At 43.0% G+C, this 14,769-nt stretch overlaps 1 long non-coding RNA gene across 1 annotated transcript in view; it reads left to right on the top strand.

Annotated features, from left to right (window-relative positions):
- Positions 1–3,594: 3,594 nt before the first annotated feature.
- The window catches only part of LOC311603330, a 30,811-nt gene continuing 19,636 nt past the window's right edge, over positions 3,595–14,769 (top strand). Inside the window, exon 1 of the long non-coding RNA XR_014781050.1 lies at positions 3,595–3,696. This is a non-coding gene — a long non-coding RNA (uncharacterized lncRNA). The remainder of the gene's footprint in view (positions 3,697–14,769) is intronic.

The following is a 14,769-nucleotide window of genomic DNA, read 5'->3' as shown; positions in this document are numbered from 1 at the left end:
TGCTTCTTTTTTGCTTCTGGCAGTGCTGGAACTTGAATCCAGGGCCTCACTCTAGGCAAATGCTGTACCTCTGGGCCCCAGCTGCAACCCTTGAGTAATAAGATTTTTAGGGTAACTTCCTACCTCACTGAAGAGTTTTCTTTGACATAAAGCCAGTGCCACAAATCCCATTCACACACTTCACTGAGCATCTTCATACTAGTCTTACCGATAGCCTATGCCCTGCATTTCAGTATCGTTCTATCCTGAGAGTTTCCTCAGGAATGGATTATGACCTGGAAGTAGAAGGTGAATAAATCCTTTCCAAGTTGCTTTTGGTCAAAGCTATGGTATTGTTTTACTATTAAGCAAAAATCCTGTGAAAGGAATTTCTGGATTTTTATCAAATCTAGTTAAGGTTTGTAACATCGTCACTGCTCACATATAAACACATATGTGAAGCAGTCCTCTTGGTAGCTGCAGTTGTGGCCACTTATTTGACAGATCTCAGTTATTATCACTTTTGCCCAGTAGAGACAGTGCAGCGAACAGTGAAAAGGTCACCATGCCCTCCTCTTAGTTCCCACTGTGTTTACCTTTGAGTTGTAATCAGCTTGGCATCTCTCAGAAGAGATTTGTCCATTTCAGAAAAATGTTTTAAGTAATATAATCCACGTGCCATTTAACTGGGCATTAAAACAACCTGTTGTGATGATAATAATAAACAATGGGGGTGAGGGGAATTGTCTGGCCCTACCATTTTCTGGTGGGGGCTTTGGTTACTGCATATGGCACTTAACAGTTTGACACTCCCATCTTTTGAGGTTGCCAGTAACAATCCAAATGAAACGTTAGTGGAACAGAATAGTTTTCCTGTATAAATTAAAAAGAAATAGAAGAAAAAGTATCAGTTCCAATAGCTTATCCAAATATATTGTACAGCTTTATGGTTTGTACACCTCAGTTTGGAGAGCAGTAGTCACCCACCTTTGTTTTGAACACATTTGGGGATGTTCTTGGCTCCTCCTGTGGACCACTGGCTTCTTAAGAAAATTCCAAATGTCTACTTATCAATAACGACTCCTCACCAAGGCTTCTCTCAGCTGTCCTGTTTGTTTTGCCCTGTGTCATGGAGATCTGTAGCTTCGGTTCTTCATGGACCCCAGCAGTTCTTAGATGGGGCAGATAGATGTTTATTTACTCATTTTTATGTTCTTTTTTGTTGTTTTAATTTTTGTTGTTTTCCTTTGGGGGGGAGGTTATAAGGGCAGAGGGCAGATATGAAGAGGTGGGGGGATGAGTGGGAGTGGGGTGCATGATGTAAAAGTTACAAAGAATCAACAAACACTTAAAAAACCACAAATGTCTACTTTATCATTGCATTTCTAGCATATAGCTCTAATCAGGACGTAACCATGCTGGCTGAATTAATCATGAAAATAACACTACACTGGTCAGTCAGAGAAGAGAATTGTGTTTTGTTTGGGCGATTTTTGAAGAAGAACTTACGGAATTGACATATACGCGGAAAGAGCTCATTCTAAACTTTGTGAAGACAGTCCTTCTAGCCTGGGACTACTGCATACAGTAACCCACGAGGATAACTTGGTGTTAGTGTACTGAAGGATCGCCTAACAATTAGAGCTGGCTGACCATAGATGTGTGGCTTTGGAGTATGGTGTTCTTTTTGTTTTTTTTTAAAAAAGATTTTATTTATTTATTTTATGTATATGAGTGCTCTATCTGCACGTACACCTGCACACCAGAAGAGGGTGTTAAAGGGTATAGATTCTTGTGAACTACCATGTGGTTTCTGGGAATTGAACTCAGGACCTCTAGAAGAGCAGACAGCCATCTCTCCAGCCCAAAAGTGAAACTTTTCTTTTGGTTTGAGACAGGGTTTCTCTGTGTAATCTTGGTTGTCCTGGACTCACTTTGTAGATCAGGCTGGCCTCTAGGACTCATAGCGATCCACCTGCCTCTGCCTCCCAAGTGCTGTGACTAAAGGCATGCACCACCACGCCTGACTATGGTGTTTCTTATTCTTGGAGGTGTTGAAATAGCCTCCTTGGCTAGCCACCTCCAACAGGCTGATGGCAGGCTTAAAGCACTGGGATTGATTACCGTGAGTGGGAAAGAGTTAGATCGTCTTCGGATTGTAAACAACGCGTGAGGTTTGAGTCCATTTGATACATCTAGCGATAGAACTAAACTTTAATCGATGCCGCTTTATGGAAAAGCGGTGGGGGGGTGTCAAGTAAACAGGTTCTCCGTAACCCTGAGTGTGGATCGAGGGGGGACACGTAGCAATGCTGCCCCGTTTACTTGTGAGTGATGTGGCTAAGGCAGGTCTCTAAGCATGTACTGACGCTCTTCCTTCTTCTGTTAGTGTAGCTACCAACATGTACCTTGCCTCCCCTGTTCATCTTAGATGCAGTCTACTGTCAGCCTGTCCAACCAGGGTTTAAAAGCTTATAGTTTGAGCGCTTACATCAAAGTGACAATGTGTTCCTAGTGTCAGAGTTATCTTAAACATCCATTTGTTAATATTGCTTGAGACAGAATTTAAAAACAAATAGTTGAACTTAGGATATAATAATAAACACATGTAGCTTAAATCCTATAGATAACATAAATTAATTATAACATTTATCCCCACTTCTCTCTCTCTGTGTATACTTGTTTTGGGGACAGGGTCTCACTACATAGTCCAGACTAGCCTTGAACTTGTAATCCTTCCAGCCTCGGTCTTCTGAGTGCTAGAATCACAGTTGTGTGCTGTCATTTCCTGCTTACTTATAAAACCTTAAAAAGCACACAAATCTTATAACATAGCAACTAAGGCTTAGTGTGCTAATAATGAGACTTCTCTGAATGCTGCACAACTAATGAGGTTCAGAATCAAGACTACAATCAATTGTGTCCAGCTTCCCTCCCAGAGTTAGTCTGCTCCACCTCACTGCCTGCACACTCGATGCTATCCTTGCTGTGAAGGACTCTGGTGGGCTCATAAAGGCATATGCCTCATCAGAAAGAGAGAGTAATGAAAGTAAAGAGAAGTGGCATCTTTGTGCTGAGTAGCTAAAGAGTGGTTCAGAGGACCAAGAAAGTGAGAAATCACAGCCTACAGGCCATGGAAGGTAACCAAGGCCAGGAAGGTCTGGAAGACTTTCTTTACAGCAACTCTGAATATACTTAGGGAAGATAGTGATCACCACCACCACCATCATCATCTCCCAAGTAACACGTTGGCTTTGTCCACACCACCAGTGCCCCTCCCCCTCCCCCTCTTTTATTTCTGTTTAGTTTCACGACTGCATATCATACTGGCCAATAGGACAGGGCATCCAATTGCAGCAAATTCTTTAACATTCCAAGTTACCCCACACAAACAGGTCACCATGGCAACCAAACAAAAAGAGACTAGAAAACAGAAGCAAAGTATTTACTTATGTCTGGTGGGCTCTGCACAGTTTTCTTAAGTACTATTTCAGGCTTTCTTTTAGGTTTGGGTATTGGTTACTGATTACTTTTAAAGTTGAATACTTTATCAGACCTTTTAATACAGAAAATTGTACTAAGCCATGAAGTTAACTTACTGTTTATTTTTTTTTGAACATATACATTTCAATTAGAAATGTTGATTTGGTATATAGCTCAGAAACTATTCAACTCCTTTCCATGGAACCTGGGGAAACAGGAGGCTCATTTGACATGGTAAGGCGTCCTTAGAAAGACACAGTAAAGGGAGACAAGAATAGATTTGAAGCAATTGTGTTAAGGGGAGTGGTGTTTGTTTCTGCAATGTGCACTAAAAAGCATAGAGATTTTTATTGCTACTTATTGTATGTCGATCACTAATGACCATAATAATGAATACAATGTGCTCTGCCTAATTTTAATCTTTTGGTGATAGATTTTGATGGTAAAACAGAAAACCATTTAGCCTTGTAACATGTGTCTAGCATTTCCTGGATTGGGCAATAGGACCACTCTCTTCGTCCCTATTATTGTCTTGGTACCCCTTTGAAGTGCAAACACATTACAACTTCAAAGGCGGTCCAGGAAGATGGAGACTGCAGCTTAGGGCAAGCTCTGGAGGAACAGGCAAATCTGCAGTGTGTCACCAGGTGATGGGTTTGCTAGTAATCTTGCCACAGTTGGCTTTTCTTTTTTCTTTTATTTATTTATTTTTTTTTAAAAGACAAAGCTCTGTATACAATGGCTTCACCTAATACTTGGCTTAAAAAAAATGATACTGTCTGAATAGCTTGCTAAAAAGTGATCCCCCTATGTAAATGCCATTTGTTGGGGGTGGGGGTGGGGGAAGAAAACAAAACTAGATGCTTGGTTGGAAGCTTAGGAAGCAGGAGGGAAATTATTTCACGGAAGGGCAGATCTCCCATGGAATACTGCTGCTCCGTGAGATCAGCCCTTCCACGGGCAGGTCTGGAATCAGCTACACTGAACTAAAATACTGTCCTTGCGTATTTTCCAGCTAGTTCTTTTTATCCAGCAGCTGAGCGTGGGTACTCAGAGCAAGATTTCCTTTCAATGAAAGGATTTGCTTCTTAAGATTAGAATTAACACAAAGCCAAACTAATTCTGGTCTAGAGCCAAAAGGAAGAAAGGTAAAAAAACAAAACAAAACAATTCTTTCCATGTAAAGAGCACTTGGTTGTAACAACAACAACAACCACAACAACAACATCAACAACGGGATGCATGGGAGAATGCTCACTATGTTTGCCTTAAATGTGATTTGTGTTAGTTTTGTACTTTGGGATGAATATAACTCATTCACTTTCTGAACTGGGTGGCCCTGTGAAGAAAGGTAGCTGAGCCTCCATCAGTGTCATCAAGCGTTTGAGGAAGACTTAGAGACAAGGTCAGAGTTAACTCCCATTTGGGACCTTTCTGCCTTCCTTCCTCCCAGTCTGGTTACTGTTTTGAAAGAAGAGTGTAGAGACCTGGTGGGAGCGAGGAGGGTGTCTTGGTGGGTGGTCTGACGACTGTGCAAGCATGGAGACTGCATTTCCTTTTCCTTGCACCCCAGCAAGTAAAATTGGAGGTCCAGTGTCTGTAATGTGTGTGTGTGTGTGTGTGTGTGTGTGTGTGTGTGTGTGTGTGTACAGGATGAGGAGGCATGGACGGGCTTATCCCTGGAGATGTTTAGCAAAACATGAGAGCTGATTCAGTGAGAGATACTGTCTCCAAAAATAAGGTGGGGATTGATTGAGGAAGACATCCTGATGTCTGCCTCTGGCTTTCACAGGCACCCACATGGACAAGAGCACCTGCACGCATACACACACACACACACACACACACACACACACACACACACACACACACATACACACACACACTTATATATCTCTCCATAATAGCTAAAAAAAAGAAAGGTGGTTATAAATTTGGGTGACATATATATATATATATATATATATATATATATATATATATATATATATATATATATTTGTGTGTGTGTGTGTGTGTGTGTGTGATATATATTTTTGAAAGCTGGAGTTTCACTATGTTGCCTAAGTTGTCCCTGAACTCCTACATCTGCTTCCTGAGGACTGGGATTACAGGCCTGTGCTACTGGCTTGCGTCAATTTTTGAAACAACAGTCATTTAGTTTTAGTCTTAAGGTCAGTGGAACAGAGTTTGCTCTTAAGTGATAGGTTGGTATCCTAGCCTATGTTTTAGGATGTCCTATATTTTAGGATGTCCTCCCATCCTAAAATTCTCTATACGATGAGCTTCACACAAGAAAGACCTGAAAACACCACCATCACCCTGTACAGAATTGCCTGCTGAAATTTAGGGAAATGGAGAGAGTAACTTGTCTGCCATCTGTCTGTAATAAGACATGTAGCCTGATGAGAACAAGGGATTTCTGCTAAGTCCTCTCTGATTTCTTACATAGTGGCATTTACAGACTTAGCTTTCTAACCCAGGCGAAATGACTGATATCGACTTTCCCTCACTTAACTGTAATTCATTCATTGTTCCATTTCTGTCCTGTGAGCAAATGCTAACAGCTTTCCATGGGTGTGGTCTCCATTAATAGTTTCAAGTACCTGAGGAATTTATGTAGAGTCTTTAGTAAGTGTTCTAAGGAAGACTTTAAAATTACCCCCTTCTCTGACCCTTGCCCACAAAAGTCTCGCAAACCTGGTTCCCTTAGCTCATTGATTGCACAAAGGACCTGGTGACTATTTTTGCACCTTGGCCTCTCTCTCTCCCTCCCTCTCTCTCTCTCTCTCTCCCCCCTCCCTTCCTCTCCTCCCTCCTTCTCTCTCTCTCCTCTATCTGTCTCCTCTGTCTCTCTCTGTGCCCCCTCCCCCCAGCACCAGTTTGGTGAGTTTTGTCAATAATTCCTTCAGCATCTAAGGAATCCCACTTTTCTTCTGCTGCCTTCTCTCCCACAGGGCCCTTTATCTCTGTTCACCTGCTTCGGAGAAAGCAGAGATCCATGGCATGGTCTAACTTCTCTGTAGTCAAGTCTGTCTTCAAAAGTGGAGTCTGGGCAGCTCAGGGGGGAATCCAGGAGCAGGAAGTGACAGGGAAGCCAGAAGAACTATAAACAAAGGGGCAGCTAGCTGTAGACCGGCCAGCTCTTCTTGGGAATTTTTAAAGAGTATTTTTAGGGGGCACTGAAGAAAATAATACTCAGAGAATCATTATTTTAAAAAGCCATTTAAAGGAGCTGGAGAGACAGTTCTTGACAGTCTCCTAGGAGACCTGGCTTTGGTTCTTAGCACTCACATGGTCGTCTACAACTGTAACTCTAGCGTCAGGGGATCTGATTCCCTCTTATGACCTTCATGGGCACCAGGCTTCTCTTATTTGTATTATGCTTAGTGTTGCCTCACACAAAAGGTAGCGAAAACATACTGAAATCAGGAGGGGAGGGCCAGGGAAAGAAATGCCTTTTAATGCCTTCAGAGAAGAGGGAAAATAAGTCGGTGTTCTGGGACACTGGCTCCTTGCGCCCAAGCAAGACCTGATACCTTCTGACCTTGGATACTAGCCTCTGTTAGCCTTTGACACTTGTGAGCAGAGCCACTGTAAAGCAGAAGAGCCCAGAGAGGCTCTTGCAGGAGACCTTCCCAATGCCACCAGTGGTCTGGTGACCTGATGCAAGAAGGCTCTAGCAGGCCTTTTAGCAGGGACCAGACAGAGCCCGAGTCCTACCTCTAAATCATCCAATAAAAAGCAGATCAAGGCAAGTTCATGGGGTCTGTAAATTGGTTGCAAGCTCCTCCGTGCCCCAGTGCCAGCATTCTGGAATACTTACAGACGGTTGCATGTGGGTGTTTTCACTGTATGAGCATGCTCACTGTGTACTCTAGACTCTACCTCCCAATAAAACGTCAGCCTTCACAGTGAGCTGAAGCAGAGATGTCCTACTTTCTTTTGCTATCTTTCATTCAGCTGTGGGAAAATGGAGGAACAGGGTTTTGTGTATGTTGACCCCTAGTGAGCATCCCAGCAGAAGTTTCTTATGAACATGGCCCAGCTCTGTGGACTGTCACCTCATCTAATGAGGCAGTAGTATTAGTTTCTTCACTTGCTGTCAAACCTTAAAAAACAGTGTGTGATATGTTTTGTTCATATCCTTCCGAAGTCATGACAACTTAATTCTCAAAGTCATATATTAGTGGGCTTTGGAAATGGGCCCATTGGCACTAGGATTTTGCATAAAGAAGAACTCTTACAGTGCTCCATGGCAAGAAAGCCAGGAACTAGAAAGAGTCAGCTTTGCCCCTTTATCAATTGCTAGAAGAACAAGCTATAGAACGTGAGAAACGGCTTGCTGATAGAATGACAAGGAAGGTTCTTTTATGCAGGCATTCATGGGCTATGTGTGTGTGTGTGTGTGTGTGTGTGTGTGTAATTTATTTTTAATTTATATATTCACTTTACATCCCTATCATAGCCCTCTCTCTCCTTTCCTGTACGGAGAGCCCTACAACCCTCTTCCCCTATGTCCCCTCCCCTTGTCCTCGGAAAAGGGGAGCTCCCTCCCCGGCAACCCATCCCAACACATCAAGTCACTTCAGGACTGAGCTCATCCTCATCCATGGAGGCCAGGCAAGGCAGCCCAGTTAGGGGGAAGTGACCAAAAGGAGGCAACAGAGTCCATGTCATAGACATAGACAGCACATGCTCAACTTGCTAGAACTCATGTGAAGATCAAACTGCCCACTGCCCATCAGTTACATGTGTGTAGGGGGCCTAGGTCCAGTTCATGCGTGTTCTTTGGTTGGTGGTTCCGTCTCTGTAAGCTCCTTAAAAAGTCTGTTCCAGGTAATCCTTGAGTGGTTCTGGAGGCTTTTCCTAAAAGAAAAATTCTCTATTTTATGAATTTATATCTGGGCATTTCCAGGTCTCAGTCAACTTCACAATGGCTTTGCAATAACAAGAGAGGCTAAAGTCAGTGCACTGGCTCTCTTCTCCCATGTGCTGCCTCCTGCAGGAGCCGGTGCGAAGTGCTTACACATCCCAGGCTTTGGAAGTGTGAACTGAACAAGCTTCTCTGTGTTGTATGGATGTGCACGTATGTTTTATGTGGTATGTATCTACTTACGGTTGTTTCATGTAGCCCAGTCTGACCTTGAACTTGCTATGTAGCCAAAGATGACTTTGAGCTCTTGATTTTTCCCGTCTCTACTATTCAAATGCTAGAGATACGGGTCTGTGCCATGACACCCAGCTAGACCCCTATCCTTTATAATTTACTCAGTCTGCACTACTCAACAATGACAACAGAAGACAGACCAAGACAGTGTGACTATAATCTTGGGCCGTTCTTCCAGGTTAATATGTGGCAAGACTTTGTATTTGTGAATTATTCAGACATCCAAGGTCTTACAGGGAATCTAAAGATACTTACGAATATCTTTCTAGAAATATTTATTCAGAAGGGAAAAAAAGACAGCTGTGGTATTCCTTCCCCCTCCCCACTGTTTCCTCTGCTTAGGTGGGGAAAGGAAGGATGGATTTAGTCACATACTTTCATAATTTAGTCGCGATACAAGGCATTTTTCTTTAGGAATTAGCTACAAAGAACCACAGTATGACATTTGTTTTACATGGTCAAAATATTTTTTCCTGAGCTAAAATGCCCTTTTGGGGCTTTAGGGGTGAGTTCCTAGTTCTGTCTGCTTCAGTGCATTGATGAGGAAATAGAAAGACTTTAAGGTATAAATCTAGGAACATTTGGAAACAAATGCAACTAATTCCTCTTCCACCTAGAAAGTCTTCTGCAAGCTAACTTGAAAAAAAAAAAAAGCACGAGGGAAGGAAGAACGAAACAAGGAAGTGATTCTCAACCTGTGGGTCGCCACGCCCTCACAGGGGTCGCATACCAGAAATCCTGATATCAGATGTTTACACGGCGATTCACAACAGCAGAAAAAATTACAGTTATGAAGTAGCAACAAAAATAATTTTATGATTGAGGCTCACCCCAACATGAGGAACTATATTAAAGGGTCTCAGCATTAGGAAGGTTGAGAACCACTGAAACAGGCGTTAACGTGGAGGCTGGAAGCTGAAGCGGGAATTGAACTGCAGTGAACTTTGCACCGTAATTTCACATTGAAGTGGCTGCATCTGTGCCACCTGTTGGGGACATGATTGGCGCATTAGTTCCTGCTCGGCCTCGGCGCCATTGAGAACTGCTTAACGTTGCCACAGAGGAAGCTTTGTTGCAAGCCACAGTCACTTTGCCTCGGCAATGGTGTACATTGGCGCCCCATTCAACCTTTTCTCTGACATTAGCGCATTTGAATGGGCCACCAGTGAAGCCTTTCAGTGCGAACATGCATCCGGGGTTTCTGGGTGGCCCAGAGCTGAGTTGAGAAATCTCGTTAATGGACTGCAAGACCCAGCCTATTGAGGTACATGAACTCAGTGACCAAAGAAAAGTGAGACAAAGATGTCCCTCACAGGACCATGTAGGTCAGAAGTGGACAAAAGCAGACATGGCCCAGTCAGAGGCATTTGATTTCGGAGCTGAAAAGGGAACACCGACCCCAGTCGGGGGCAGCACCACTGATTTGCAGGAAGCTCCGAGGTCTGCTCTGAGAAAAGGTATTTACCAGAATCGCAGGTGGTGTGTGGAGTTATTTTAAAAAACGTTTTCTCCTTCCACTTGTCTTTGTGGTGATTTCTTATTTGGCAGGACTTAGAGAAAGGCCTGGTTAACTAGACTGACAAGAAAGGCTGGGGATGCGGGGCTGGGGAGAGTGCCTGCGTGCAGCAGGGCAAGGCTGCTGAGCGCTCCAGGAACCCTGTGTGCTTACAACCTCCGAGCTGCTGTAAAATGGGCTTAGAGAAGAACAATCTTTGTGTGTTTTCCGGCTACAGCTTTAGCACATCAGCATAATTTCAAAAATCTAATCTAAAGAGTATGATTAACAAATTGCGTATCTGAAAGTTTACCTAAAAAGTTAAAGTAACAGCCTACACGGAAAGCCATCCATGAGACTGCTTAAAAACTGAGATAAGGATGCTGAAGTGCAGCTCTCCAGAGCTGATGGCTTCTGGCAGGGGTGCGGGTGGGAAGGACTCAGTTTTGTTTAAGGTACTCGCCACTGGGAGTTTGACCGTGCTCTGCTGAGTATATAGGCCAAACAAACAAATTAGACTGTCGTCTTCTTCTTCCTTCTTCTTCTTCTTCTTCTTCTTCTCCTTCTTCTTCTTCTTCTTCTTCTTCTTCTTCTTCTTCTTCTTCTTCTTCTTCTTCTTCTTCTTCTTCTTCTTCTTCTTCTTCTTCTTCTTCTTCTCCTCCTCCTCCTCCTCCTCCTCCTCCTCCTCCTCCTCCTCCTCCTCCTCCTCCTCCGCCTCCGCCTCCTCCTCCTCCTCCTTCTTCTTTTTGGAGGAGGAAGGTCCATCCCAAGGGTGGATGGGGAGCAGACCTGGGAGGACTGGGAAGTGAGGGTGCTCGAGGCTTATGATGTGAAACTCCCAAATAATAAAAAAATATTATGAACTCCCCCCACAAAGAATAATTGGCGAGCCACACCTGGGATCTATCACGGCCAAGTGTTCCTTGTCCTGCCAGTGTCTGCAGACCATTCTTGCTGTACATTGAACCATACTGGTTCCTTAGTATTTAAATATGTGATGTAAGCTGGGTGTGGTGGCGCACGCCTTTAATCCCAGCGCTCGGGAGGCAGAGGCAGGTGGATCGCTGTGAGTTCGAGGCGAGCCTGGTCTACAAAATGAGTCCAGGACAGCCAAGGCTACACAGAGAAACCCTGTCTCAAAAAAAACCATAAAAAAAAAACAAAAAACAAAAAAAAAGAAAAAAAAAAGAAAAAAAATAAATATGTGATGTATCCAAATGTGTAGAGAGTGAAACCTCAGACACATATGGGCCTGGAGAGTGTCCTGCAACCTGTATGCTGTGTCTGGTGCCCACGGAGGTCAGCCTAGGGAGCTGGATTCCGGGAGTTAGGGGTGCCTGTGAATCACCATTTGGATGCTGGTGACCAAACCTGAACTTCTGTAAGTACAATAGTGCTCTTGACCACTCAGTCTCTTCTGAGTATGTTAGCACATTTACGCTTCTTAAGTGGTTTTAAGATTTAAACACAATTCAGATCACAGAAAACTTAGGACTGGGCACTGAGCATCCTTTTGCCTACAGCCACCAGTTGCCACTATTTCACATCTTCTTCATCTTGTGCTCTATTTGTCTGCACATGCAAGGCTTCTTATTGTTGCTCTTATTGAAAGGAAGTTACAGACATGGCAGCAGCTCATCCATGAGGACTTTAGTGTACACATTTCTAAGTATAGATAGTTTCCCATAGAGCCACAATACTATCCATATGTAAGAAAATCAGTATTAGTTTGCTATTGTCATCCAAGATGTAGAACCACTTGAAAGAATTCAAAGGTATACTTAATCTATTTAGTGGTTTTTGTTGACCCAAGATCCTATCAAACTAACTGTAATGGAATCAACCAACCAACCAACCAAACTGCTAACTGTAATTAGGGCGATTTTAAACTTTTATTCTAGAAATGTCTCCTATTATGCTTATAACATTAACTCTGTCCTAAGGATCTAAATCAGTTGCCATGCAAAAAAATATGTCCCTTGTGAAGATTTGTCTGTTTTTTTGGCTCAGGTTAAGCATTCTGGCTGGGGTATTGGATAGGAGATGAATCTCTCTCAGCAGATTTGTTTGGAGCAGTACATCAGCTTGTTACACTGTCAGCAATACTGACCTTGGTCAATTCAGTTGTTTGATCTGAGCTGGTGATGCCATGGTCAACATCCTCACTGCAAAGCTAATCTGTGTGGAGGTGTTTTTAAACCCATTGATTCTGAGCTGAGAGTGTAGCTCAGTGGTAGAGCGCTTGCTAGTATGTGTGGAACACTAGGTTCCACGCCCACAGCCCCACAAGAAAATGAAAAACAAAACCAAAAATTACCAGTAAAAATTAATCTTTTACCTAGTGATTGTTGACTCTACTGATGATTCTTTTTAAAAGTAATTTTCATTTTTTTTTTAAAAATTCTGTGTATGTGTATAATATGTCTCCCACACCCCACTCCAACTCCTTTTCCTCCCTAGGACCCACCATATCTCCATCCCGGCTTCTTGTCCTTTATTTATTTATACTAGGTCCAGTTTGTGCTGCCAGTGTGTGTGTGTGTGTGTGTGTGTGTGTTGATCAGGGCTGATGGCTCTTACACTGGGGCTGTGATGGAGTGCATTGGTCTGCTGGGACTGTTGCAATGAAACAGGACAGACTGCGTGCTAAGCTAGAGAAACTGGTGTTCTTGCAGTTCTTCCAGAAAACCAAGAGCAAGGTGCTTCCCAGATTGTTTTCTGGTGAATTCTTTCTGGATACAGTTACTCCATTTTGTCCTTGCAGGTTCCTATCTCTGTGAGGGAGGATTGAGGGGGTTAAGGGGGAGGGAAAAAGGAAGGGGAAGAGAGAAGGGAAGGGGAAAAAAGAGGGAGAGGGTAAGAGAAAGAGGAGAGGGAGGGAAGAGAAGGCTCTGATGCCTTTGCCTCTTCTAAGAACATTGGTCCTGGGCTGGAGAGATGGCTCAGAGGTTAAAAGCACTGGTTGTTCTTCCAAAGGTCAATTCCCAGCAACCACATTGTGCCTCACAATCATTTATAGTGAGATCTGGTGCCCTCTATTGGTGTGCAGGCATACATGCAGGCAGAACATGGTATACATAATAAATAACTAAATCTTAAAAAATAAAAATAAAAAGAGGTTAGTCTTACCAAATTAAATTCCAACCTAGTGACTTCGTTTGACTGTAGTTACCTTCCTAAAGGCTCCATCTCTAAATATAGTCACAGTTGGGGGGTTAGGAACTCAATATGCCAATTTTGGTGGGCACAGACTTCAGCTCATAATATTTGGTATCTTATTAAAAAAGAATTTCTACCCTGATTTCCTCTTTTCTCTCTCTCTTCCTTTCCTTTTGAACATCACTGTGGACTCATGCCTTTATTTATTTATATATGTATGTGAGAGTTTGTGTGTATAGTATGTGTGTGTGTAAGGTGCACATATGTGTACTGGTGCATGTGCATGAGGCAGAAGGTGTTAAATGTTATCTGTTCCTCTCTGCCTAATTTTGTTTGAGGTAAGAGGTCTCACTGAGCTTGGAGCTTAGATCCAGTGCCCACCTCCAGCTGGAGTTACAGCTATGAGCAGGAGCAGAGCTGGCTTGAGGATGTTGGGATTTGAACCCCAAACCTTATATTTGCCCAGAAAAGGCCCTTACTGTGGCCACCTCTGTCCTGGCCCTTTAAATTTTTATTTTATTTATTTTGTTTTATATGTGTGGATGTTTTGTTTTCACATATGTTTATGCATCATGTATGTGCCTGATGTCTTTTGAGGTCAGAAGAGAGGGCTGGTCCCTTGGGACTAGAGTTATGGATGGTTGTGAGCCACCATGTGGATGTTGGGAATGGAATCCTGAGTCCTCTGCAAGAGCAGCACGTGCTTTGAATGGTTGAGCCATTTCTCTACCTCCTGCCTTCTGCCTCCATTTTTAAATAAGGTCTCACATGGTTGCCCAGCCTGGCTTAGAATTCACTATATAGCAACTCATAGCAATCCTCTTGCCTCAGCTTCCTGAGTGTTGGTATTTCTCTTTCCTATTTTCTTTCTCTCTTTCTTTTTTGTTTTTGTTTTTTGAGGCAGGGTTTCTCTGTGTAGCATTGACTATCCTGGAGTCGCTTTGTAGACCAGGCTGGCCTCGAACTCCCAGTGATTCGCCTGCCTCTGCTTCCCAAGTGCTGGGATTAAGGCATGTGCCACCACCGCCTGGCTGAGTGTTGGTATTTCATGTATTTATTTTTTTTACTTAATGTTATAACTTGTTTATGCCATCATGCATTTTAATAATGAAGCTGTCCAAGATGTAGCTGATGAGAACACACTTGCTAAGAAATTTTGCTGCTTCTTAGTGGGCAGTTGTTAATACAATACTTACTAATAGCTGTGAGAATCTTTGGAATTAGTTTTTTGTTTTTGTTGTTGTTATTTTGGTTTTTTTGTAACTAGTTTTTAATAGCATCCTCTGTGCTACTGCTATGGAAGATGTGTTCGTGAAGTCTTTTCAAAGCAGAGCCTATCCCTTTAAGAGTACAATCAGCCTGATGGTGGTGGCATCACTTTTAATCCCAGTGCCTTTAATCCCAGCACTCAGGAGGCAGAGGCAGGTGTATCTCTGTGAGTTCAAGGCCAGCTTGATCTACAAACAGATTTCCAGGACAGCCT

This window comes from Acomys minous (assembly GCF_964271855.1).
Source record: "Acomys minous genome assembly, chromosome: 8".
NCBI lineage: Eukaryota > Metazoa > Chordata > Mammalia > Rodentia > Muridae > Acomys > Acomys minous.
Note: the sequence above shows the minus strand (reverse complement) of the source record. Positions and strands in the feature narration are given on the sequence as shown.